At 37.4% G+C, this 25,170-nt stretch overlaps 1 protein-coding gene across 1 annotated transcript in view; it reads right to left on the bottom strand.

The window, feature by feature from the left end:
• Window positions 1–19,418, bottom strand: part of Rbsn-5 (Rabenosyn-5) — a 201,752-nt gene extending 182,334 nt beyond the window's left edge. The window contains exon 1 of the mRNA XM_090410078.1: window positions 18,876–19,418. The gene's annotated coding sequence lies outside the window, so the exon portion shown is untranslated. The remainder of the gene's footprint in view (window positions 1–18,875) is intronic.
• Window positions 19,419–25,170: the final 5,752 nt, after the last annotated feature.

The following is a 25,170-nucleotide window of genomic DNA, read 5'->3' as shown; positions in this document are numbered from 1 at the left end:
TTCAAGAAGTTGAATACCAGATGACTAAAGAGTAGAGAACTCATAATACCTATCTATAAAAAATGAAATAAACTGAATTTTAAAATTTCAGAAAAATTTCCTTAGAATTCCAGGTACGATTAATCAGCTGCTGTAATAAATTTTGTATAAAAATTAACAAGAAGAGGCTAAGAAAAATTGTGGAAGGGAAACCTGAAAAGAACAAGCTGGGTTAAGGTTGTCATTATCTGATTTTTACTTTAACACAAATAATTGAGTAATCATGAGAATATAACAAGGATGTGTATTTACGTTTTGCAGATATGTAAATGGCATATGACAACGTGTCAAGAGAAAATCTGTTTAAATTATATGTTGTAAATGGAACATTATATCAAGCAATAGCAATACATAGCCTGTATTTCAGCTGTAAATCAGCAGTCAGAATTAAAAGAGATACAGAGAGATAGTTTGATGCCTAAATCAGCTGTGAAACAAATGCGTACATTATTTCCATGGTGTAAGATATTGGTAGTAGGGGTAGCACCTCTGCCTGCTCAGCAGTTGCATCAAAATATTTGGTGGCTGGGTGGAATTGGTCTCCACCGCTTATGCAACTCTCACTTGTGGCTCCAAGTAGTTGGTAGAGTGCACCAGCAGCTACACCCTGGGACCGTGCCTCGACTGGCATGCAAAACTAAGTGAGGGTATCTGCATTTTATGCTGTAGTGAAGGAGGTATCTCCTCCTCGTTGCACTTGAAGATTGGAATGGAAGAGTTAGCAGATGACAGATGACCAAAATTTAATCTGACAATGGTAATGAAGGCATGACAGCAAACTATGTGACATAGTCTGGGCACATTCCGAGACAAAACAGAGATGTGGCCAGTCACCGTGGAAGAGACAGGAACCTCACCATGTAATCTTCCGTAGTAAACCATGAAACGGAGAACAATGTCGGATTTAAGTAAAAGAGACAAGGTTGGACCCTCTGCAACTTTTGTCTCTTGGAAACATTACAGGGAAGAAGAGAAAGAAACTGGGGAATGTAAGACAGATACTATGAAAATAGCATATGACAAGGATACCTTTAACCCTCCAGGTAGGTCTCCTGATACTTCGTGTCTGAAAACCAAGACTCTTCTCTTAAGGCTTGCAACTTGGAATGTAAGGACCTTTTATGAAGCTGGGAAGTTAGATAACCTTATACAAGAACTTGAAGCAATGAAAATTGACATTGCTGGTATCAGGTGAAGTCAAATGAACTAATAGTGGAAAAATAAACAGAAAGAGCCATTCAATTATATACTCATGTGGAGACAGTCATAGGAATGGAGTATCATTTGTACTAATAAATAAGACTGTGCAACCCTTACTTGGATTTTGGCCCATAAGTGACAGGATAATTGCATTAAAAATTGCAGCTCAACCTTTTAATATTTTTATTGTCCAAATATATGCATCTACTTCTGATTAACCAGATGAAGATGTAGAATGTTTCTATGAAGGCATTCAAAATGCACTTAACGCTAAATCAGATGACATAACTATCGTTATGGGAGATCTAAACGCTAAAGTAGGCTCAGAAAAGATCTCTTCCTGCATAGGAAACCAGGGGCTGGGACATAGAAATCCAAGAGGAGAAGGATTAATACAGTTCTGTGAAGAAACTAATCTGGTAATAACAAGACTTTACACATGGAAAAGTCTGGATACAGCTGTAGGAACCAGACTGACTATATAATGATTAAAAAAAGATTCCACAGGGGCTGATATTGGATCAGACCACAACCCTGTGGTCATTACAGCAGCAATAAAATTAAAGAAAACAATGAAACCTATAAACATAGAAAAAAAAATGATCTTGGCTCCCTTAAATATCAAGAAATCTACCCTATAATATAAAATGATAAGCTTTTTTTGTAACGTTTTTCAAGTTATTTGAAACGTTTCGAAACTCAGGGGCTACCCCTGAATGTCGAGTCTTCAAAATTCGAGCCATCAGAATTCAAGGAGAACTGGCCTACCAGTCCGCAACTCGGGGGGGGGGGGGGAGGTTGGACAGCACAGCTGCCGGGGGGGTGGGGCAGAACCCCCTTTCGAGTCTTCAAAATTCGAGTCATCAGAATTCAAAGAAAACCAGCCTACCAGTCCAGAACTCGGGGGTTTGGGACCATAGGCGCCGGGGGGGGAACCCTTTTGAGTTTTCGAAATTCAAGTCATCAGAACTCAAGGAGAACCGGCCTACCAGTCCGGAACTCGGTGGGGGGGGGGGTTCATGGGCAAGTGGGTTCCCTCCCCTGGTGCCTATGGCACCGGGGGAGGGAACCCACCGGCCCATGAGAATTCAAGGAGAACCGGCCTACTAGTCCGGAACTCAGTGGGTTGGGCATCAGGAGGGGCAAACCCCCCCCCCCCCTTGTGAGTCTTCAAATTTCTAGTCATCATAATTCAAGGAGAACCGGCCTACCGGTCCGGAACTCGGGGGATTTGGGTGCCGTAGGCGGTCAGGAGGGGGGCTGTGCCCCCTAGTACAATATAAATTTTTAAAGGAACTGGCACAATCCAATTTTGTTAACGTTCCTGATTCCACCAAGTATCCTTACCCTAAAGATGAGATTGAGGATGGATAGCAAAAATTTAAAGAGGGCATAAAAAAGGCAGTAAAACAAACAATTCTCAAATTTGAAAAGAAGATGAGTAAACCCTAGATGAATGACAAGATACTGAATATGATGGAGGAAAGAAAGAAACACAAAAATCATCCTGAAACAAGAACTTAAACAAGGAGATCAGGAAAGAATGTAGGATTGCAAAAGAACTATGGCTCAACAACAATTGCAAGGAAACTGAACTTTTGGACAAAAAGCACAAAACCAGAGAACTTAATGAAAAAGTTAGGGAGCTAACTAGCAAATCTTGCAAAAGAATAGGCTCTTGCTGCATTGAAGATACCAATGGAAACATCCTAATGGAGAAAGACAAAATAAGGGATAGGTGGGTAGGGTATTCAAAGGAACTCTACAATCGTGGTAGAATAGATAAGCCAATGCAATGGATGGAATTATGACAGAATATCTAAAGGCTTTAGATGATAAGGCTATAAGATCACTGACTGACATATGTAACAAAATATATGAAACTGGACACCTGCCAAAAGATTTTAAGCACTCGACATTCCTACCAATATCTAAAAAATCGAGGACAATCAAATGTGAAAAGTACATAACAATCAGTGTTATCAGTCAGATAGCAAAAGTTATGTTATATATCATCCTAGAAAGAAATAAACATAAAATCAAATTGGGAATTAATGAAACACAATCTGGTTTTCAGGAAATAAAGGAACTAGAGAAGGACTCTTCAACATTAGAACAATTATAGAAAGATATCCGGAGAAGCAGAAAGAAGTCTACTTATGTTTTATTGACTACACAAAGGCCTTTGACAATATACAACATGAACAACTAATCAAATGCATCAGAAAATTAGGAGTAGATGGTAAAGATACCAGATTACTGATAAATCTATATTGGGAGCAAACTGACTCAATAAAAATATCAGGAGAAACCTCAGAGGAATTCCCAGTAAATAAGGGTGTCAGACAAGGCTGTGTTCTTTCTCCTATATTATTTAACCTCTATACTGAAAATATCTTCCAACAATTAGAAGAATTTAAGGGAGTCAGCATAGGAGGCAGGAATATAAACAACTTAAGCTATGCAGACAATACAGTACTGTTAGCTGAAAATAAAAAAAAAGATCTTCAAAACCTACTAGAAGAGATGCTGAAACTAAGTGAAAAATATGGACTTAATTTCAACTTCAAGAAAACCAAAACCATGCTGGTAACAAGAGAAAAAGGAAAATACCCAATATAAATATTATGATAGGAGGAAATACTTTAGATCAAGTAGATATATATATATATATATATATATATATATTTGGGTCAACTAATTACAGAGAATGGAAAGTGTGATAAGGAAATATTAAGAAGAATAGAAATTGCTAGATCAACCTTCATTAGCATGAAAAACATTCTGACCTCAAAGGAAATTCACACAAAAACAAGAATTAGGCTGTCCAAATGCTATGTATGGTTGACACTGCTATATGGAGCAGAAACCTGGACAATATCAAAATATTGTGAAAATAACTTTTAAAAAATAAGCCTTTGAGATGTGGATCCTCAGAAGAATTCTTAGTCCCATGGACTGCCAAACAAACAAATTTAGAAATATTAGAGATGATTGGAGAAGACAGGACTCTGTTGAAAACCATTAAGAAAAGGAAAACCACCTACTTTGGTCACATACTAAGGCATGAATCCTACAAAAAAAAAAAAAAAACTTCTAGAAGGAATGATACCAGAAAAAAGAAGAAGAAGAGGAAGACAAAGAACAGGGAATTTCGTGGGAAATATTAAGGACTGAAACTTTTTGTCCTATGAAGAATGTAAAAGAGAAGTACAAAACGTACATGGTGGAAACTCATGGTAGTCAACTTGCTGGAAGTAGATGACATCTGACAAGACAAGACATTATTTCCATTGTTAATCATCATAATTATGGTCACGCTATGAAGGAGAGCAGCATTAGGGGTCTGATATCAAAATTGGAGATACTCAACTGAGCTATTTACTTTATCCAGATGTTATACTCTTAAATAAACCCAGTACAAGTCTGCAGGACTCCCTAACCAAACTGAACAGCTGCTGTAATAAATTTTGTATGAAAATCAACAAGAAAAAGATGACTATGAAAATAAGCAAGAATGCTGAAAACATCAACTGCATCCTGAATAGTAAACCTATCAAACAACTAAAACATATCTTAATTAGGCAAAATTTTTAATGAAGATAATAAATCAAATATGCAAACAGATAACAGAATAAGCAATCTAATACGGTAAGGACTCAGCTGAATAATAAATTTATATGAAATAAGAGAGAAATTAGCAAATACACAAAACTAGCTGTATACAAAACAATTTTATCTTCAGGATCTGAGAGATGGGTTGGAAATAAAATCCTTGATTAAAGATTTGGAGACCAAAGATATGAGAGTAATGAGAAAGATTAGAGTAATGAACAGATGACATCAAGAGCAGAATTATATTAAAAATAAAGATATTAGGAAGGAGCTCGATATTGTTAGCATTCAAGAATGTGTGAGCAGAGGTAATCTAAGGCAGTATGGTCACCTAAACAGAATGGGAGAGGAAAGGTTAAAAAAACAAACGTTTGTTGCAGAATGATAGGAAAAGGATCGAGGAAGATCAAGATGTAGGTGGACTGATACAATAAGAAGTGCCTTAGAAGAAGAAAATATAAGATCTCGTGATACTAGACTTCTAAGAGATAACAGATTAATTTGGAGGAAAAATGTCCAGAGGAAGTTGAGTTGGTAACCTTTTCATGCACTATAATATTTTGTGCATCTCCTCTCCAAGGGAGCATGTTGGGAATTAGATAATGACAGCATATATAAATGGCTCCAACAACAATTATTACTGAAGAAAGTGAAATATGAGAACAAGAACCAAATTTTAGAGACTCAATGAAGAACATAATGAGAGATTCTATCAAGCAAACAAAGAGTGAAGTTGTCTGCAAAAATAAAAAAATACAACTGTCTTCGTGAGAAAGAAAGATATATATTACACAGAAAGTTTTCTGGCTAGTAAATCAACATATCTTCTGAGAATGTGAAAAGAATTAGCAAAGGTATGTGTAAAACACATTGAACAGAAGTCAATGACTTTAGGGAAATATAGAGGATAAAATGTTCTGGAGGTTATTAAAAAGTTGGCAACGGAAAAAAAACACAGCAAAAGCAATTAAAAATAATTTACATGTAAATTATTTATAAATATATAGATATCTGAGTAAAGACACATATTGAACAAAGTGATCTGAACATTATTTAATGTTTAGCCATGATTGATAGATCTAGGTGTATATCGAATTAAATATATTTGTAACTTTCCAATATATAAGTGAAGCTGGATGAACAGAGGAAATCAGACCTCAGAGTGCCAATGAAACCAATACTGAAGAGGATAGAAAATTAAGATATCTAACCTCAATTGGGTGGCTGATAATGCTGGCTGGTAAAAAGAGCAATGAGTAAGGGATGAACCACACATTAACTGGAAACAAACCCATGCTGGCCATCAAGGGTTTGTTAAAGGAAGATTCTGTTTTAACAGTCTGCTTCCTTATAATGTGACAAATGCATTGGATAAGGGCAATGCTAACTAACCTCTCTAGCACTTTAATCACAACTCCAGACACACACACACAGACTGGCCTATAATTTCAAAGCCTTAGTCTTATAACCTCCCTTATGAATCAGAACAATTTTGCCATAGTGCAAAACTCATGTTAAAATCTAAAAGATGTAAAAATATGTAAAAGATGTTAACTCCCTGGAACATTCCCCTCAAAACATGGTGAAATATCAAGTCCTATAGCTTTATTAACATCTAGTTTATTCAATTCCTCATATATCTCCTGCTCACTTACTAACTTCCTCCACCTTTCCCAATGCATTCAAGTTCTGCATGATATCACAGTCACAAGGATGAAATACCTTTATAAATTGCTCATTAAATGCCTCAACTATATACTATGCAGTGATTGTCATTCTCCCATTTTCAGCAATCAATGCCATCCTTCCATAATCATTCTTTCTTCTATTGGCCACAAATCAAAAAAATTCTTTAGGATTTTTTTTTTTTTTTTTTTACCACATTAACTACTGCTGCTCATACTGCACTTTTGCTACCCTTATCAAGTGACTCACCTTCCTTGCCTGCTCTTGGTGTTCATTTTTTGCTTCTTCGTAATACCTTCTTCTTTCAGATTGCATATCTTATCTCTTGATTCATCCATTTCACACTTGCTCTGTTTAAACTCTTGACCTTTGGAATACATTCTGATATTGCTTCCACCAAAAAGTTCTTGAATAACCCAAGCAGCACTGATATCCTTTCCTTCCAGTTCCTCTTTCCAAGTTATTACCACAAACTATTACCTGAACTTTTCATAATTACCAACCATATAATTCCACATATATCAATTTCTAACAGAAGTCCTCAAATGTCTGGTCACCCTGCAAGCAATCACCTCATGGTCATTCTCAACAACTGGTAGAAGATTCGACACCTTTATAACATTTGATGAGATGATCAAATCCAATACTCTCGATCCTTGTGTACCCTCTGTTACTTACTGCCTAAGTTGTCTCTCAAAAAACTCTAGAAATCCCCCCTCCCCCAATGCAGTCTCTTGATTCCAGTCTATATTACCATAATTAGTCACTCATTACCCTTCAACACGTCCAGGTCTATAGCAATAGCCAACTGAATATTTCATCCTGTTCACCTCTACCTCACACCATACAACCTCAGAACTACCACCACTGGGCACAACTCATCTGCTACCATCAACAGTACTCCATTTCCCTTTCTTCCCTGTCTGTTCTTCATGAAAATATCATATCTATCCATCTCTATTCCTTTCAGGATATCATCACCATTCTAACCATGTCTTGTTTATACCAACAAATTTGGGGTGAATAAACTCAATCAACGCAACAAATTTGTTCCCCTTATTTCAAATACTTCTGGCATTAGTAAACAAACATAAGAAATCATTTCTGGTTCTACAAGTCCTACAGATATCACTTCTCCAATGTGACTCCTCAATACCTTTCCCAGTCCCTTCCTCTGTAACCATCAATTCTACAACTTTCCTCACATCCAAACTCTCGACTCGCATCCCAGGCCATCTCAATACTTTTTTTTGCCCAATCACGCATTCACCTCTGAATTCAGCATCCACATGTTTCATAAAGTATCTCCCCATCCACTTTGACTCCCACCGTTACCCTGCTTGTGCTGTGCTTCCACCCTCTCATTTACTTTACTCATGATATTCACCTTTCCATTCACAAGCCTCCCTTACCCTGCTTTCCTGCTCTTTCATATGACCTCACATCACCTCACCTCAAATTTATTCGTTACAGTCATTACCTCTCCTTCTAGCAACAATCTCTCCAGCCAACTTACACCAAAAACCATTTAAATGAACCTCATCTTTATACAGTTTCATCCATCCCTCAAATTCATCCCACACATTCACAAAATGTACTCCTTTCTCCTCACATCAATGCTATGTTTGCACATAGCATTGATAATCTTTGCTCGCTGCCTCAATTTATCACTATCATACCTTGGCAACACACTGACTACCTTTCCTACATTGTACTCTCCTTAATAACCACCTGATATTAAATGAAGATGAGCTTCATTTAAATGGTTTTGGTGTAAGTCAGTTGGAGAGATTGTTGCTGGAAGGAGAGGTAATGACTGTAACGAATAGATTTGAGGTGATGTGGTCATATGAAAGAGCAAGAAAGCAGGGTAAGGGAGGCTTGTGAATGGAAAGGTGAATATTATGAGTAAAGTAATCTGACATTTTCCTTGTTCCCATCCAAATCATTCGTCACTATTACAACCACCAACTCTTTTGCTTTCTTATTCCTCATATCCAACACTTCAATCACTCTACTCATTCTACCTCTAGGAAAACAAACTTTATGCACCTTCGCTTTCACCATACTTCTAATAATGGAATCTCCATAGAGAAACTCTCGAATCATTCGTTACATGTTTTGCAAGGCCATCTTGCCTTCCACTCCTTTTCACTCTTCCACGTATGTCTGCAATTCATTTCATTTCCTTTTGCATGCATTGCCTCATCTTCATCAACTCTGCTTTCATGTCCGGATCCAATATATGGTAACACAAAGATTCGTGTCTGATATTTTCATGCAGTATCATATCATGCTTTTGGTTACTGTTGGTAGTGCAGCATCTGCAGCAGATCTCACACTGATGTGGTTACAAGGATCTCCAAGGATAATGAAATGACTCATGGATCTTCTCCTAAGCAACATTCTGACATTCATGATCACCTGGTGTAACAGCAGTAGGCACTCCAGATGCATCCCAGACATCATCATCATGGAACTACTACCTTGACGTGAAGGACTAGCAAAATGCAAAACTGCAATTCCTACTAATATGAATAAGACATCAGGTTCAATATCTTTTTTCATACTTTGATAAACTTGACAAGTAGATAATTCAGGTGATACAGAACAAGGGACTAATATCTATCTCCACATGGCCATGCTTCTATGTTATTTGGTTGAGTTTCGAATAACTCAATGGTATTAAGAACAGGTGTCTTATTTGTAACTAGAATTAACATCGGATCTTGGAAGAGATTGTCAAAAGATGTCACTGCCTGTAATTCGTCCATTTCTGTTACTGTATCTTCACTTAGTTACAATCCTTCTATCAGCACTGAACTCTGCACAGATGGAAGTAAGCTCTCAGCAGGATGAGGGTATATACTTAAATGAGAAACAGAAACCTGACTCAGTGGAAAGGGAGGTATAGAAATTCATCTCTTTTTGAACAGCGAATGAGTGGAGAATGCATATTTATCAACTATCCACTGAATAAGACAACAAATATAATCCTTCAAGCACATAGTAATTCTGATCTTATCTATTTCAGTTTGGAGTAATGTTTTAAAGCAGCAGATGGTTTGAATTCCTTATAATGAAAAATTTTACCACTCCATACTTCCAAAAAAGAATGGTGAATAGACTTGTGAATACAGTACCCAGTAAATCACCTGAGAAAGATAAAGACCTACCAGAATTGTTGCTTAAGCAATAAATTTAATGTTTAATTTTAGAAAGAGCATTTTTTTTTTAATAAATTTAATTCTTGTGAGTGGGGAGGAGAGCTGCTGTTTTTGTGTGTGTGTAAAAGAAGAGATCAAACACATCATTAACATGATTGTTGGAAAAACTTATTATTATCAACACCCGACCTCCATGGAGTCAGACTCATCGTGGGAGGTACTCACTATTGCATACAATGCTCATCCATTCGCATCTTAAACTGATTCAATGTGTCCACATCCACAACACACTCAGGCAATGCATTCCACTCACCAACCACCCTCCATGCAAAGAACCTGCTTCTCACTCCTTTACTCACATCCTTCTTATACAGTCTCCAGCAATGGCCTCTTGTTCTACTTCCCTCTCCGATTCTATGAAAAATCTCTTTCATGTCTACTTGATAACAACCCCTGACCAGTTTATATGTCTCAATCATATCGTTAGTGCGTGGGAAATTGTGAAAGAATATTTGTTAGCAGCAATGGTAAGTTGTATACCACGAGTGAAGAAGAGGACAATTTGGAATAAAGTGGATGACAAACAATATTAAACAGGAATTGCATGTGAAAAAGAGGCTATGGAAGAGATATAAGAAGACAGGTGAAGAGAGGATGCATGAAGAATATAAGACACAGGCCAGAAGAGTGACTAGTGTGGTAAGGAAAGCGAAACTGGAATATGAGAGGAGATTGGCCCTAAGATCCAAAGAAAATCCTAGGGAATTTTTTAGCTATGTGGCCAGTGGGAGGAGAAATGACTGTGTAAGAATGATATTGTGGGATAAAAATGGGAATAGAGTGACTGATGCAGAGGACATAGTGGAATTGTTCAATGACCACTTTATTGGAGTATTTCATCCTGGAGGAGTCAGTTTTAATGCTACAGGGATAGGGCAGGTTCAAGGTTTAGAGGTACAGGAGGAGAGTGTGTTTCAGATACTGAGAACTCTGGATGTCAATAAAGCTTTGGGACTGGATGGTATTTCGCCACGAGTTTTGAGAGAATGTGCTAGGGAACTGACAGTGCCTTTAACCTGGCTTTTCAATGAAAGTCTGGCTTCAGCAAAGGTGCCCAGGGAATGGAAGGAAGGTAAGATAGTGCCATTGCATAAGGGTGGTAACAGACTGGAAGTGTCTAATTATAGACCAGTCTGTGTGTCATCAGTAGTTGTTAAGATCTTGGAGAAAGTAGTGAGGGACCGTATACAGCACTGGGCAGATGAGGGTAATGTTATCTGTGAGAGTCAACATGGATTTGTGAAAGGGCGCTCTTGTGTTAGCAATATGCTAGCCTTTTATAATAAAGTTACAAGAACATTAGATGATGCAATTTTCTTAGACTTAGCAAGGCATTTGACAGGGTGCCACATGATAAGATGATATTTAAGTTGCAACATATGGGTGTGGATGTCAGATTGGTCAACTGGATTCAGGATTGGCTGTCTGATAGGTATCAGAGAGTTGTGTATGGTGGAGCAGTTTCAAGGAGACAGAAGGTTGCAAGTGGGGTCCCACAGGGCTCAGTACTAGGACCTATATTGTTTAACCTTTATATCAATGACATTGCCAGTGGATTGCAAGGGGATATTCAGTTGTTTGCGGATGATGCGAAGCTGGGAAGGATTATTAGTAATAGTGCAGATGTGGTAGCCCTGCAAGAGGATTTGAATAAGCTAGATAGGTGGGCAAATGAATGGGGGTGTCAGTTTAATGCAGCAAAATGTAAGGTCTTGACGTTTGGGAAACATCGATGGGATGCTGCATACTCTATGGGAGGAGTTATACTAGAGGAAGTTGAGGAGACAAGAGATCTGGGGTTGATGACTGATAGAAACCTGAAGTTTAGGGGACATATTGCAAAGGTGGTGAAGGTAACACAGAGGATTGCTGCAATTATGAGAAGGACACTGACCTGCAGAGATAAGAGGGTTATCATTCCGTTGTATAAGTCTCTGATCAGACCGCACTTGGATTATTGTTCTCAGATTTGGTCCCCAGGATTTGAAGGGGATAAATTAACTGTGGAAAAGATACAAAGACGGATGACAAAGATGGTCTCAGGACTGTACAAGGATAGTTATGAGAATCGGCTGAGGGAATGTGGACTGCAGAGTTTGGCGGATAGAAGAAGGAGAGGTGATATGATTGAGACTTTTAAACTGCTGAGAGGTGGTTACAGGGTCGACACTGGGGAGTTCTTTCACTTGGTTGAACAGCGGGAAGGAGTGATGACAAGAGGCCATCCCTGGAAGTTACGAAAGGAAACTGTGAGCAAGAGGGTGAGGAGTGGTTTCTTTGCATGGAGGGTGGTTGAGCCATGGAATGCATTGCCTGATAGAGTGGTGAGGGCGAGAACGGTCAATGAGTTTAAGGAGTGGTATGATAGACTTTGTGTTTCTTAGGGGGAACCTCCCCTCGATGAGTCTTGACAGACTTTATGTTCTTAGGAAGGACCTCCCACGATGAATCTTTTGACTCCATGGAGGCCTGAATAATAATAATAATAATATCCCCCCCTTCTTCCTATTCACAAGGCCTATGCAACTTACATTCCCTCAACCTGTCCTCGTACTCCACATTCCAAAGATCACCGACTACCTTTGTGAATCTTTTCTGTACCCTTTCCAACATATCCTCGTCACCATGAAAACCCAGTGACCAAATCTGTGCACAATAATCCATATGAGGCCTGATCAAGGACTTATACAATGGAATCATAACCTCTCCATTTCTGCATGTCAAGGTTCTCCGCATCATTGCCATTATTCGATGTGATGTCTTCACAACTTGTGCAATGTGGCCCCTGAATTTCAGGTCCTTGTCCACCATCACACCTAGATCTCTCATCTCCTCTACTTCTGTTAAAGTTTGCCCACCAAGTGTATACTTGGTATCCGATCATTGCTTACCAAATCTCAAAACCTTACACTTGGCATCACTGAACTGACAGTTCCACTTACCTGCCCATTCATACAATCTATTCAAGTCCTCATGTAAGGCATTAACATCAGCCTGACTGTGCATTGCTCTCCCCAGTTTTGCATCATCTGCAAACAGCTGGATATCACTAGTTAAACCCAACCCAATATCATTAACATACAAATTGAAAAACAATGGCCCCAAAACTGACCCCTGCGGCATACCACTGGTGACCTTTCTCTTTCAAACTTCCAACAACTATCTCTAATCCAGAGTATTTTAATAATAACATGTGACGCTGTTTGGCTACTCATATAGCGAAATATGACTTCTACAATACTTCAACCTTGGTATCACCTCTGGGTCTGGCTCCCACTGATGAGACCTCAATAAAGGTCCAAACTAGTATGGATAGTGACCCTTCCCATAATGCATAGCATTACACATCTGTAAGGCAATGTGCTTTGCATTATGGGATACTAAGACAAGTGATGTGAAGTCATCAGCTTCTCTAAATGAGTTGCCCAGTCCCAAAAATACTTCAAGTGCAAACTTTGCTTGCTTACACTTGGATAAAGGATTAAACCAAGAATATAATTTCTTAGCATCTTTAATTTATAGTATAACCAAGTGGAAAAACTTCCAACAACTATCTCTAATCCAGAGTATTTTAATAATAAGGTGTGAAACCTTTTGGCTACAGATTTTAGAGAAAGACAATGTATACTGGAATATTAATACGTCGTATATTTCAGTAATGTTACATTACCATCTTCAGGGATCACAAAATAATGATATGTGCAAGCAGGCACTAAGAAAATATGGCTGAAGAAAACAACTGAAGTCTGTCCTAGAGTCGTCCCCCTAGTGTGCTAAATTGGGTTATTTTGGCTGTTGGGATGATGTTCTTAGAATGCAAGCTTCCCATATTTGGGGCAGTCTCATGCATCCAAATTTGTTGAGGTCTGGGAAGTTTTTTTTAGAGCTGAGGATGATTCCAGGAATAATCTCTCATATTTATACTTGCTGCAGTATAGTAAAGTGGCTTTCTTCCAGCGTATTTTGTGGTGGGTGTCTAACGCATGGTCAATAAGTCCTGGGTAGCTGTATTATTGGTGGAACTAGATATAGCCCTAGACACTGATTACATGGCAGCCTGCTGGTTCCCTGGCTTTCTCTGTTTACAGAAAACCTACACATACAGGTAGATACATTCACCAGCAATCACAACCCCCCCCTCTCTCCTCCCAACAATATGGGATTATAAAATCCCTATACAACAGGGCAAAATTAATCCATATAACAATGTTATCTGAAAATTAATTCAGATAACAATGCCCTAACTACTGAACTTAACAATATTCTTAACACCTTCATAGCCAATGGTTACAACCCCAAAAAAATATTACCCCCCCCCCCAAACTGGACATGACGTCTATAGACATCCAGCTAAATCTGGATACAATCCTGTAATACCTATTTAATAACATAGATAACATGTGCAATTTGGTCTCACTATTTCATCCACCTCGGCTGGTAGGGAGGTTAAAACCAATTGACCACAACCCCCTCCCCCGTCATAACTGAGATTACTCTAAATCTATCAGCATTCCTTATATCTTAGGTACTTCTGAAAAGCTAACAAAAATCCTAAAAAAATATGACCTGACAACTTGTTACAAACCATATAAAAAATTGGCATCTCTTATCTGCTCCACCAAAGACCAGTCACTCCCCTAGACCTACCTGGAGTATACCAGGTCCCTTGTAGTTGCAAACTGTCCTACTATGGCCAAACAGGTAGGACATCTAATATCAGGATATCATGAACATAAGGAATATCCAGTTCCAGAAATACAGCCACTTAGGACTTGCTGACCATGCTTTGGACACCCATCACACAATACGCTGGAAGAAAGCCACTTTACTACACTGCAGCAAGTATAAATATGAAAGATTATTCCTGGAATCAACCTCAGCTCTAAAAATAAGTAAGGATAACAGAAATTAAATGTAACCAGCTGCTTGGGAATAATTTTGAGTAACCTGGCTATAGCTGCAAAAAGTATCTTGCAAAAGAGTGTGTGCATGCATGTGGTCAGACCTTGACTTTCAATGTACGTGACTTAAGATGGCCATTCCATTCACCGAATACTCACTCACTCCTACAACCCATGGACTATGAAGCTAATTCTGCCTTCAAGTCATTATTTAAGAAATACTTCAGCTTATGCCACTGATGTTTCCAAAGGTTTTTTTTTACTGTCAGTAGCACTGTAAAAAGAATGTAGATGCAGACTGGAGCAAGATAACGGCCAAATGTATGAACATATTGAAGAAACTGCTAGAAATACATGTTCATACATTCACAGGATTCGACAAAACTTACAAGAGACTGGAGATGAGAAAGTACTGCTATATAAAGAGTTAGAGCTGGAGTGTTGACAATGAAGATGTAGGGCAGTTAGTGGAAGAGTTCTCATTTGAGAGTTCTTCCTTTATAGAGGAAGATGACAACAGAAAGTTTCTCAGAAGGAGAGAGAAAGAGAGAAAAAGCAGAACAAGAAAAAGAAGAGCATTCTTCATGTATTCTGAAGACACCACATTTGAAATGGCCCAAACACCATAATTTTAGCATATCATCTAATTTATCTACTTATTCTTTTCTTATCTTTTTAAACTCCACCTTTTATTCCTCAATGAAGTTTTCCAATCATTTAATCTTTCGTGTTTTTAATCTTTTACAGTTTATCATTTTTGGTTTTAATTCACACTTATTTTATATTGGTGGTTTAGTTTCCTTTTTGATTTTAAAATATGATTAATCTTTCATTTGCATACTGCTTTAGCACAACTGAATTCACTATTATTAGTATTATATGACATCCTATAATGAGTCTTGTGACTCCATGGAATTCAAGAAGAAAAAAAAATTTTAAAAAATGAGTGTCTCCATGGAATCAGAAGACCCACACTAACCTTTATACAAATCATACCTGTCTTTCACTGTCAGGGCGCTCAACTAATTCTAGCAATCCATTCCACTCGCTCAACACACTCCAAGCAAAAAATCTAGTCTGCATACTCTTACTACTCATACAACTTCCAGGAATGACCGCCAGCTCTCTCTCTCTCTCTCTATTTGTCATGTATTGAAAAAATTCCTTTGTGTCAATCTTATTGAATCCCTTTAATAACTTATAAGTTTCTAACATGTCCCCTCTTTTTTGCTTTCAGTATATTCTCAAGGTATATGACTAAAGTATAAACTGGTTATTTCTATTCTGACATTGAATTGTAATGCACATTCTATTTTTAGGTTTTAATCACTAAACTATAGGGTGTTTGCCAACAAGACTGACAATGGGACATTCCTAAACATAATAAGTTTCCTAAAACTAGTCAATATAATGCTATTATATTGACTAGTAAAAAAAAAAAAAAAAAACAGGAGCTTCGTGAACAAAATTTGACAGAAATGTAAATCAACCCAAGAAGAGAAATCAGGTCCTGACTGGAGATCTGAATAAGAGTTATTCAAAAGTAAAAGTGTGAAGTGAATATTTTTAATGCTTTCTCAGTGCTGTTTCACTCCATTAAGTCTCTAACATGAGTTTTTCCTAATACTTAAGCGTTGACCAGAGGCATAACTAGAGGGAACTGAGTTCTCGAGACTGTATTTTAATTCTAAAATACAGTCGCGAGAACTCAGTTCCAACTATTGTAATACTACAGCAAACTTTCCTCACAACTGCTGTAAGTGTTGCTAGTTATGAGAGGAGATTTTCTATATAAAATTAATTAAGAATTAGCTACATTACTATGAAATCGACGATTTTGCTAACATGAAAGCAAGAAAAATAGCATTTTTGAATGTTGAAATTAAAGTTTTACTTCAAAAATAAACATAGTGTTTTAATTTATTTCCCTATATGTCGTTTTGACTTTTTGTAGTATTTTTGGTGTGTATTGATAGGGGTGGCAAATTCAGGGACTGCCCCAGGCAGCAAAAGCTCTAGCTACACAACTGGCCTTAACTAACACACAGATTGTGAAAGAATGCTGTATGTCGTAACAGATTTAGAAGAGAATGAGGAATTACTGATGCCAGTTCTGATGAATAGCAACCATAAAAATATTTGTAGGAAATTAATATCTAGGTAAAAGATGTGTGGAATAAACTCATGGAACATTGGTCATTAAATCAACCTATCTGCTCATTTCTGTACTATGTGAATTATCTTTAGGAAGCTCTTATAGAACTGCTCCAACTGTAAAAAAATACAGTCTTCAATGGATGAAGAGGTTTGTGATTCGCTCATAGATTTCTTGGATTGTTCAGGAAGCAACAGTTGTAATACATATATGCCATCTCATCCAGAATGTAAGTGCTATCAAAGGAAAGACTGGAAGTGTTCTCTTTTTTTTGTTTGTTTGTTTGTTATTGTTGTTTCCCATGCAAGAAATAAGAAAGATTTTATAAGCACTGAAATTAACAAAATTAGCAGATCCACAATGAAGAATGATTTGGAGATCAGAATTTAGGGTTGTAAAAGTTGATATTCTAGAAGTTTTGGTGATTTATGTAGTGCAAAGTTCATCAAATTGAAAAAAGAGCATATAGCATGTCATCAGCAGAACTGTGGGTTAGATTTGTAGTCATCTGGAGAGGGTCATTATTATTATTATTATTATTATATATATATATATATAGCAAAAAGAAAGAAGATGAAAGAGTTTTGTGAAACCCTGGTGCTAGATGCAAAATTTGAGGATAAAGATCCATCTACAGAGAAGTAATGCATGACCAAAGAGAGGTTGCAAAAGTCAGAGAATGTGATTGGAGCTTATTTAACAGGCTTCTGTACCAAATATCAGTGTAGTAGTTGAGACAGTTGTAGGTGTCCTTCTGCGATGAGTCTTCGGACTCCTTGGAGGTGTCACGAATAATAATAATATCAGAACACTTAGAGATAGAAAGTGCAACCACTTATTCCCCAAACCATGCTATTTGTTACTTTGCTCAGTAGATATGTCCAATCCATGTTTAAAACCTAAAGAGGATCCTATATCCACTACAAACAAGCATATTTGACACCAAATTCTGTACCGTTTTTTGTGCAAATATTTTTGAATTACACACTTGAGTTGGGCCAGTGAGATAACTACACTTTTCAGGTATCGTGGAGAGCTTTCTTGGGCCCAGTGAGCATGAGTCACATCACTATTTCCCCCACATCATAGGGTTTCCTACTGATGGATTTGCTTTGCTTCTGTATCATAAGCCTCCAAACCTGTTTCTAATTCCATATTTTATATTTTACTCTTTTCCCTGTCCAGTGCTATTTTTTGTATTATTTATCATACTCCACATGCAACTCTTCTTGAATGTTTCATTTCAAATTTCTGCTAAGTCAATTTGATTTATGCAGTTCAATATATCACATTAGTCAATTTCATAGATTCTAATGCTATGCTGATTTACCTCTTTTGTGATCCTCAATACTACAAAAGATTTTTCCCCTATATTATAAGCGAGGATTAATTCATGTTTATGGCATTCAATAACTGTATATATAAAGATTCGTGATTCAGAAGCCGTTTGCTTTCTTAGTCAAGAGAAAATTGTAAGGAGAACGATAGTCAACATACTAATTAAGATATACAAAATTTAGTCTGGATACATGAACGCAAATCTGAAATTCACATTGTTAATGGATTCTATAGAAACGTATACTAATATTTTGATAAATCATTACTAATCATAGTAATCGGATTTTATCTTCTGCTAAACATTGTTTCCCGCATGGTTTCAAAAGCACGCTAATAATGCATTTAAAATCAGTCCATTATTCATGGCATTAAAAGAGAGAAATTTTAATCTCAACATGCTATAAATTTGTTACAAATGTAAATACCAAAAGATTTAGTGAAAAATACAATAAACATCGCTAAGAACAGAGTCAAAATTACATTAAACACAAATTAGATTAGCATTTTTTTATCTGATCTCAGTCGGTCTACTACACACACAAAAAAAAAAACTGCGGGTAACGTGGATTAGATGCCCAAGGAATATTAAACAGGGCCAATAATTATGATTAAACTAATAATGAAGTATTCAATAATAATATTTAAAAAATATCGCTATGCACAGATAGTGTTTCAATTTAAAATAAACCAATATTTAAGATTTCAGAATTGTACCTGATTACTAATTCGGCTTTATCCAATCTATATATTTGTATCCTAACATCTTGAACATTATAACGCAATTCAAGTTCTACTTGACAGCAGCTCTAGCAGTATATACAGCTGTGACATAGTGGAATGAGAAAACACCCAACAGGACCAATAAGGTCTGTTACTTCAGAATACTTTTGAGAAGCAATCGCAGAATAACCGAATCTAACAAAATTCAAAACCTTGGGAAAAAATGTCATTTCAAAAGTGAAAATCAATGTATATTATTTGCAGCAAGTTATTATTTGAAATATTAACTTGCTTTATCTTTTCATATATTTTCTCTGGATGCAATGGCCGGATCCCTTGCTTCAAGAACTGTTATGACAGACTTGTATTTTTGTTGAGCAACGTTTTAAATCATGCAACAGTTCTAACACATGCCGACGAGAGAATGCTCTGCATAGATGATACTCATCATAGTATAACCCTACTTTTGCATCACGTGATTACCACATCTTTCTTGTACCATCCGTGAATAAACGGAGCAGCGATATCAATCACACTAACGCCCTATCCTGTCATATGACCAACATAAAATAAACTCTGTTAGCAGTTAATCTGTGCCGCCTATAAAATATAGTCGAAATTAAAAATTCAAACATTCCTGAAATGCAAGCTCACGTCAATAATAGAAATTGTAATCTACGAGAACAATTAGCATACAAGAAGTGAGAGTATTAGAGCGCAAAAACAGAGGGTGAAAGAATTGATAGTTGTGGCAGGTACGAATAAATTGAAAGGAGATAAATTTTTTTATGAGAGAGGACTTGAAAGTATTGTTAAAGGTAGCGAAAGAAAAGAGTGACAGAGTTAGGATAGTGAGTCTGTTGCCGCGGTATGACAGAGAGGAGTTTAGAAGGAGGGCCATAAACGCAAATGACTTTATGCGCAGGTTATGCAGACAGTGTGGTGTGGAATTCGTGGACGTGTGTAATGAGTTTGATGGGCGAATGGATTTATACAAGATGGATGGCCTGCATTTGAATGGATTTGGTGTGCAGAGACTGCAAAAAGTGTTGCTGAATGAAGTGAAAACGGATGCACAGCGGATGCGCAGAACCAGGGAAACTAGAACTACCAAGGAGGGGGAGGAAGTGGATATGCGGACATCAGTGAAACAGTTGAGTGTAAGAATGTATATAATGTACCCGAGCCAGTAATAGGAAAAAGAAATCGGAATGGGAGAGTTTGAATAACGCATCAAGATAGGGGTGGGACAAAGGGACCTCTGCATTTCATGTATACTAATGCCAGGAGTATTAGGAACAAGAAGGAAGAATTTTTGGCCTTGATTGGCTCTTCCTGGCCACAGGTTATTGGCATTAGTGAAACATGGCTGACAGAAGATTATATAGTTAGTGGGATAGAATGTGTAGATTATAGTGTGTTTATGAGGGACAAAGAGAATGAAATGGGGAGAGGAGTGTTATTGATGATAGCTGAAGAACTGGAGCCAAGGAGAATTAAAGTTGTATCGCAGGATAGTGAAAAGAGCTCGTTTGAGGGTATTTGGTGTGAGATTGAGACTGGCAGAACAAAATATACAGTTCGGTGTTGCTATAGACCAGGTGATGTAATAGATGGTGGATATAGTATGCATAAATAAATTGATGAAATGAGTGGAAGGAATGTAATTATTATGGGGGATTTCAACTATGGTAACATTGATTGGAAGGAGGAGAGGACACAAGTGAGGAATAAAATGGATTTTATTCAATTATTAAGGGATAACGATCTGAGACAGCATATAATTGAAAATACTAGGGGTGTGAGAGTGCTTGACCTGGTAATAGCATCTGAGAATTTGACTGTAATTAATATGACCATGTTGCCACCTATTGGTGAGAGTGATCATAAGGTCTTGGTCTGGGAAGTGCTAAATATGTGGAATTTTTGATTAAGACAGGGTATATGTGGAATTACCATGGTGGCAAGTATGACAAGCTTAGGAGATTGCTTGGATCAGTGCCATGGCATGTACAACTGCAAGGGCTGGATGTCGATAGAGCACGGAAAGTGGTCAAGGAGCATTTACAGGAAGTTATGGCTGATTGTATACCTAGGGTCCGAATAGTAAAACAAGTAGGGGTTAAATGGATGAATAACACCATTAAGTTTGAGCTGCAAAACAACTATGGAGGGAATTTAAAGAAAGAGGTGACCTACAGGCACATGAACAATATAAAGTGCAGGCCAGAAGGGTATCGAGTGTGGTAAAAAAAGCAAAAGCGGATTATGAAAGGAATCTAGCAATGCAAGCTAAAGAGACTCCCAAACAGTTCTTTCAATATGCTGCAAGCAAAAAAAAAACTGTGCATGGCAAAATGATTTTAAGGAATGACAATGGTAAGGAGGTCACTGAATCAGTCGATATAGTGGAATTACTGAGCGATCACTTTGCAAGAGTATATCACTAGGGGGTGACATTGAAAAAATGAAGGAACCATTAGTTTAACGGAATTATGATGAATGAAGTGGAGGTGAATAGTCTATTACAGAACCTTGATGTGAATACATCTGTGGGATTGGATGGTATACTGGCATGGGTCTTACGCGAAGCGGCTAAAGAATTATCATTGCCTTTGACCATGTTGTTTAACACTTTCATTGGCAAGCTGAAAATTGGAATTTCGTGTGGTGGCCAAATTTTTTTTTATTTTTTTATTTAGTTAGCGACGTCCACGCGATAACGCGTGATCGGCTGTTTGGTGAGGACTCATATCGCGCGATATCGCGTGATTGGCAATGAACGTGTTAATCTGAGTCTCAGGTCTGGTTTAGTCCTGAAGGTGTGGAAAGAGGGGAAAATAATTCCACTGCATAAAGGAGGATCCAAGACTACTATTGCAAATTACCGACCGATCAGCATATCAGGAGTCATTGTCAAGGTCTTGGAGAAAGTAGTCAAGGGAAAAATACAGGAATGGATTGATGAAAATGAGATACTCTACTGGGGACAGCATGGCTTTGTGAAGGGTAGATCATGCCTCAGTAACTAGCTCAAGTTTTATAACATAGTGACGGCTGAACTGGATAAGGGTAATGAGTTTACAGTGATACTGCTGGACCTGGCTAAGGCATTTGACAGGATGCCACATGGAATTCTAATCCGTAAACTACAACATATGGGAATGGAAATAGGGTTGGTGAGATGGATAGGTGGACGATTGATGGAGAGATATCAGAGAGTAGTTTATTCAGGAGTAGAGTCCAAAAGACTGCCTGTGACTAGTGATGTGCTGCAGGGTTCTGTTCTTGGACCACTGCTGTTTAATTTGTTCATTAACGATATTGGGAAGGATCTAAGAGGAACAGTTCATTTGTTCGCTGATGATGCAAAGTTTGGTAGGGCAATAGTGAATGCGGAAGATGTCAAAATCTTACAGGACGACTTGGAGCGCTGGACTAAGGAGAATGGATGTTAATTTAATGTGACAAAATGTAAGGTTATGTATTTGGGGGTGAAAAGATTAGCAGCAACATACCACATTGGTGGAACTGTACTCCAGGAGATTGATGAGCCCAATGACTTAAGGTGGAGAGGGAGATGAAGTTTAGGGGGCACATTGCAAAAGTCGCTAAATCAGCTCATCGACTCACTTGGTTATTGAAAAATATTTTGACGAGCAGAGACAAGCAAGTTATTGTACCTCTGTACCGAGCCTTGATGAGACCTCATCTCAATTACTGTGGCCAGATTTGGTCACCTAGGTTTCTTCTTGATGGAGAGGAGGTGAGGAGGATCCAGAGGCGAGTGACCAAGATGATAGCAGGTCTATGGAATGAACATTATGAGAACAGATTGACGATTTGTGGAATGCAGAAATTAGGCGGGAAAGGGGAGATATGATTGAGACATTCAAATTGCTAAAGGATTTCTATAGGATTAATTCAGAGGATATTTTTGAAATCAGGACTGGTGGTGGGAGAACTAGGGGACACCTATGGAAGCTGGGAAAGAGTGTAGTTAGCAAGGGTGTTAGGGCTAGGTTCTTTACTTTTAGAGTGGTAAATGAGTGGAATAAGCTGCCAGAGTTTGTTATAGGTGCTATGACAGTGAGTGAGTTCAAGGCAAGGTATGATAGATACTGTGAGAATGTAGTATAGTTGTGTGGACATGATGTTTAGGGCCTCCCTCGATGAGTCTAAGGACTCCCTGGAGTCGCCCGTAATAATAATAATAATAATAATAATAATAATAATAATAATAATAATAATAATAATAATAATAATAATAATAATAATAAAAGAAATATATGGAAAACAAAAGAAAACTAAATTCTAAACCAGCTTATGATCACACGTGTTAATATTTTTGTAACTAGAAGAATGCAACAGGGAAGATGCTAACATCCACAGAAATATTTCATGAGTAACAAGATAAATATATACGATAAAATATATGTATTATTATTATTATTATTATTATTATTATTATTATTACAAATACTAGTAACAGATATTGCTTCAGGATTGAACGCTGAAGACCATCAAACGCTCTGAAATCCTAAAATTCTAATCTAGATACTCTAGAATCCCTGCTCTAGAGGTAATCAAACACGGAACTTTTCAAGTCGCTTCAGGTCTCTTAACCATAACGGGCCACTGAATTAGAAACTTCACAGAAATCAGTGGTTTCCGTATAAGCATGCGACTGCCAATACTGATTCTCTTCAATTCCCTGTGCATAGTTTGGTGAGCTATGGGTTGGGAATATCAGCCTTCATTAAATGCTTCGGTCAGTTGCTACACACACAGGAAATTCTGTTTTTCCGTGCAAGCCTTCTCAGAGGACGGCGACTTCTATGTTGACAGACTGTCATAGGACCACAGTTGCACCTCTCAGACAAGCAAAATGAGTTATTTTTCCACTGATTAAACACACCCAGGTTATCTCCCCCTTTGATAAAACAGTCAGCTCTGTTAAGTTAATGGGATAATAACTCCCTCATTATTTTTAAGCCGAATACGAAACTCGGAGATCGAAATTTAAGAGTTTCATGCCGAAGAACTATCGGAGAGTCCAAACGTAAGTCATCACTCGGGTAGTTCAACACTATGGCAACTCTTGTCAAAGGTGGAACAAGCTCCGTCACTATTCTTAATATTTTCTCATAATGTAAAACACAGCTCCTAGGAGATGTATTACTGTTTTACATTATGAAGAGAAGTCGCTACCCAGACCGGTTTCGACCTTTATTGAGGTCTCATCAGTGAGTAGGTAGACCTGGAATACCAAAGTTAAGTGAACCGAACTTACATACAGCCTACTAACGAATTAGTAGGATAGCAGTGAGTGACAGCACATTGAAAGGTCAGTACATTGAAAATCGTGTATGTATGTATGTGGTCCAGGGGATTCAGATTCTGATGAATAAAACATTATTTTTTGCGAGTTCAATCACTACATTAATTTCTGTGTCTCTCGCAAGTTGTTGTTTTAGTTTAATTATTATCATTATTATTATCACTATAACGCGCCACATATCCAGCTGGAATGAGTAACGTGGCTGTTGCTTACACCGTAGAAATGTTAGGCTCCTTCAGCGCTAAAATTTCCCCTGTCGGAGACTTTTGGTACTATTTTTTTTTTTTTTTTTTTGCAGAAATCATCTCCCCATGCCTTCAAAAGTCTCAATATAAAATTTGGTCTCATTCTTTTTATTGGTTTTAGCTACAGATGCCTACAAAGAGGGAAAGTTATTTTATGGCCACCCTGTATATAATCATAATTTTAATAATAAAAATTATTGAATTAAAAAAGTATTAAAAGGCCTCGCCTACTTCCTATAAGGGAATAAAAGGCGTTAGCTTATTATTATTATTATTATTATTATTATTATTATTATTATTATTATTATTATTATTATTATTATTTTATTCACATAATTAATACACAGTCAAAACAAGATATCATATAAATAGAAATTTGACTGGTGATTCAGAACAATTCAGATTCTACCCAAGAATCTAAGAATAGTCCGTCAGGTAGCGTCGTAAAATATGGACTGTTCCAAACAATGCTGTTTTTTTAGGTCATATGGGGTCATTTCATTGATTTTTAATTGCTGTAAATAGTTGCACAGCTTCTCTGAAGTTGCACCAAGTGCACCAATAACTAATGAGATGACTTTGGTGTGTTTAAGCCACAGTCGGCCATCTTCGATTGTCAGATCTCGAAATTTAGTAATTTTTTCCAGTTCTTTGTTGTTAATGTTGTTATCACTGGGTACTGCAATACCGATAATCCAAACCT

The sequence above is a fragment of the Typopeltis vanoorti genome, chromosome 20 (genome assembly GCF_054136105.1).
Source record: "Typopeltis vanoorti isolate ZY-2024b chromosome 20, IOZ_Tvanoo_1.0, whole genome shotgun sequence".
Taxonomy (NCBI): domain Eukaryota; kingdom Metazoa; phylum Arthropoda; class Arachnida; order Uropygi; family Thelyphonidae; genus Typopeltis; species Typopeltis vanoorti.
The sequence above is the reverse complement of the archived record's forward strand: the minus strand, read 5'-3'. Positions and strand labels throughout refer to the sequence as shown.